The 3910-nt window shown below is 45.5% G+C and overlaps 1 pseudogene across 1 annotated transcript; it reads right to left on the bottom strand.

The window, feature by feature from the left end:
- Positions 1–2249: 2249 nt before the first annotated feature.
- On the bottom strand, positions 2250–2896 carry LOC145537070 (histone H2B pseudogene; annotated as a pseudogene). Its single transcript, XR_014076159.1, has one exon. The product of XR_014076159.1 is annotated as a histone H2B pseudogene (transcript).
- Positions 2897–3910: the final 1014 nt, after the last annotated feature.

Genomic DNA, 3910 nt, shown 5'->3' with positions numbered 1-3910 from the left:
TAGAATTATGGACATGGGGAAAGGGGAGGAGAGGGTGAGATGTATGGAAAGAGTAACATGGAAACTTACATTACCATGTGTAAAAGAGATAGCCAAGGGGAATTTGCTGTATGGCTCAGGAAACTCAACCAGGGGCTCTGTATCAACCCAGAGGGGTGGGATGGGGAGGGAGATGGGAGAGAGTTCCAAAAGGGAGGGGATATATGTATCCCCTAGGCTGATTTATGTTGATGTTTGACAGAAAACAGCAAAATTCTGTAAAGCAATAATCCTTCAATAAAAAATTAATTAACTAAAATCACAAAAAGTATCTCAAACAAAAATAAAAGGAATAGGGAAATCACCAACTACTTTGAAATGCAGCAATATACTTATAGAAATAAAAATGTCAATGCACCAAGAAGGAATCACAATGGACATTAATTTCAGTAAATATTATCATAAGCATTAGCAGTCAAATACTTGAGGTAGAAGAAGGAGTCATCTTATTTCTCTTAATTGCTGAACATCGTCCTCCTTCTTACTTTGATGCAAGGTGCTAGAGACATGTCCCACAACAAGAAATGGATGCATGCATGTGTGCTAAATCTCTTCAGTTGTGTCCGACTCTTTGTGACCCTATGAACTGTGGCCCACCAGGCTCCTCTGTCCCTGGGAATTATCCAGGAAAGAGTACTGGAGTGGGTTTCCATGCCCTCCTCCAGGGAACCTTCTCCACTTAGGGATAGAACCTGGGTCTCCTGTGTCTCCTGCATTGCAGGCAGGTTCTTTACTACCGGCGCCACTTGGGAAGACCCAAGAAATGGATGGCGTGTATGCTAAGCCGCTTCAGTCGTGTCCGACTCTTTGAGACCCTACGGATTGAAGCCCGCTAGGCTCCTCTGTCCATGGGATTTTCCAGCAAGAATACTGGAGTGGGTTGCCATGCCTTTTTCCAGGGCATCTTCCCAATCCAGGGATTGAATCCGTGGCTCTTAACGTTTCCCACATAAGAAGGCAGTTTCTTTACCACTAGCGCCACCTGGGAAGCCCCAAGAAATGGATACCTGTACTTACATCGCCATGGTTAAAAGCAGGTGCTTGAATGGAAAAACATCAGGGAAACTATCACCCCACCTTCCCGCTCCATCTCTAGGCTGAGTGCCACAGGAAGGTTGTTATTTGTTCAGCCCTCCTCACTCCACCATATGTTTGGCCAATTGCTTTGGCTCATGGGCTACCAGTCCCTCATTGGCTGCTACTGTGGAGACTGTCGCTGCATTCACTGTCACTGGACTATCCCATCATCCCTGCAAGTTTGCAATTCAGTCCGGATTTTTTTTTTTTTTAAAGCCAAATGTTCTAGTTTGCAAACAAAAAAATAGGATAAGAGAAATCTAGATAAGGTAATTTCATAAGATATGGTGCTTGATTCCAGAAATTTAGAATTTTCTCATTTTACACTGTGTTTGAGTCCTATTTTACACATGGAAGTGAATTGGGATTGAAGAGATAGAATGGGTAAGTGTGATTTTTATATCTGCTACTGCTGGTGCAGTGGTAAAGAATCCACCTGCCAATGCACGAGACGAAAGAGACATGGTTTCTATCCCATGGTCAGAAAGATCCCCTGGAGTAGGAAATGGCAACCAGTTCAGTATTCTTGCTTGGAAAATTGCACGGAGAGAGGAGCCTGGCGGGCTCCTGGCCATGAGGTCAGAAAGAGTCAGATATGACTGAGTGACTGAACACACACACACACACACACACACACACACACACACACACACACTGCTCTTTGTGTCCATGCGTGCTACCTCGCGACAGTGGTGCCCGACTCTTTGCAGACCCTGTGGACTATAGCCCACCAGGCTCCTCTGTCCATGGGATTCTCTAGGAAAGCATACTGGAGAGGGTTGCCATGCCCTCCTCCCGGGGATCTTTATGACCCAGGGATCGAACCTGCCTCTCCTGCGACTCCTGCATTGCAGGCGCATTCTTTACTGCTGAGCCACCCGGGAAGACCACACTGTTCTTTATCGGTTGCTATACACCACATAAAAATCTCTGGATGGTACCTAAGTATAGGTGGGAGAATGAAAATGAAAAAGGCCGATGAAACTTTTCGGGAAACCATTTTGACCATAAAGATCCCTAAAATCGCTGAGAAACCACAAATAGATATAACCATTTAGGAAAGTGACGAGTTGCAATACGCTAAGAAAAAAGTACACGATTTTCCATCGAACGAATGACACATCCGACACACATTGAAGCAAAGTTAATGAAGTTTTTAATGTTTTCGTTGGGGTGGAAATGTGCCTCTTCATCGCTACAGGTCTTTTCTCTCCAAGTGAGAGAAGAAAAGTCTGGTTTGCGATGTTCAGGCGGTCCTGAGGCAGTTTATCTGCAGCTGTTGTATCTGATGATCGCTTTAGTGGCCTCGGACATGGCATGCTTGCCGATCTCTCCAGGCAAGAGAAGACGAACAGCTGTCTGGATGTCATGATTTGTGATGGTGCGGTGCTTGTTGGAGCGGGCCAGGCGCCAGGCCTCTTCGGCGATCCGCTCAAACATATCCTTCACGAACGAATCCATGATGTTCACGGCCTCACGGGAGAGACTCAGGCCCGGATGGACTTGCCTCAGCAGCCTGCGGAAATAGATGGCGAAGCTCAAGAAGTCGTCCGGACGGGAGCGGCGGCGACGGCGACGGCGACGGCGGCTCTTAGCCGTCTTCCGCTTTGCCTTCTTTGGCTCGGCATCAGACGACTCTGGTCTGGAGGGCTCTGTTTCCGAGGGCTCAATTTCGGAGGTGCCAGTTTCTCTGGTGCTCAGATCTTCCTGAGAGTTGTCAGAGGCTGGTTCAGCCTTGTGGGAGACACCACCCCCCATGGCTCAGAGGGAAGACCAGTGCGGGCGTTGAAGGCCGTTGGCCGAGTTTATAGGCCCTGCGTTCCCTGACGTCACAGACACTGTCCATATCTGATTGGATAAAATGCAAAGCAGGGAGGCCTGTTACTATGGCAGCCCATGTCACTTCTCACTGGATGTCCCACCTCCCAACTCCTGCCACGCCCCTCCCCCACGCTTAACCCCCAGTCAGCCAAAATCAGTGGTATCTTCAAACTTTCCGTGACCTCCACCAGAAAAATCTTTGAACTCTGCCCCATGTAGGAAACAGGCATCCATTCACCTCAGCTGACTTATGTCTACTATTGATGCATGAGAAGTTTGAAAGATGTCACCAAAGTCACTGAAGTTGAAAAATGAAATAATCAGTTAGAGCTTCCTGAGAGAGTCTGACTGACCTCCATAACTCAAGCTCTTTCAGGCATCAGAGAGACTCAGGTCACTTGGTGGATATTTTACTCCAACACAGAATCTTCTCCTGATTGACCTGCAGTGGCATGAGCAGAATGTCCTGGCTTCCTCAGCAGAGTGCTCCTGAAAATCCTAAGAATTAATTGACCAGCTATTATCTCCGAAACTTATCAAAACCAATGATCAATTTGAAGAGACTGACAAAATCCCATTCTCCAAATACAGAACACAAACAGAAATAGGAATACTTACACATACACAGTGAAAATATTTAACATTTTTCAAATTTTAAATTGTTTTCTTAAACATTATATAGGTCCCCCAAGTACCACACATACTGGAATTGATTAATGATTTATAGCGGTTATTTCTCAAAAAATGATCACTCTTATTGCTGAAAAGCCACCAGGGTGAGATAAAATGAATAAAATGATAAATAAAGCAGCTAGGAGTAAACGTATCTAAGGTGGTGAAAGACCTGTACGTAGAAAAAGTAAAACCCTGATCAAAGAAAGTGAAGATAATACAAACAGAGGGAAAGGTTTACCTTGTTTATGGATGGGAAGAATTGATATTGTTAAAATAAACATGCTATCCAAGGCAATCC

This window comes from Giraffa tippelskirchi, chromosome X, assembly GCF_054371585.1.
Source record: "Giraffa tippelskirchi isolate mGirTip1 chromosome X, T2T-mGirTip1v1.2.pri, whole genome shotgun sequence".
Lineage (NCBI taxonomy): Eukaryota > Metazoa > Chordata > Mammalia > Artiodactyla > Giraffidae > Giraffa > Giraffa tippelskirchi.
The sequence above is the reverse complement of the archived record's forward strand: the minus strand, read 5'-3'. Positions and strand labels throughout refer to the sequence as shown.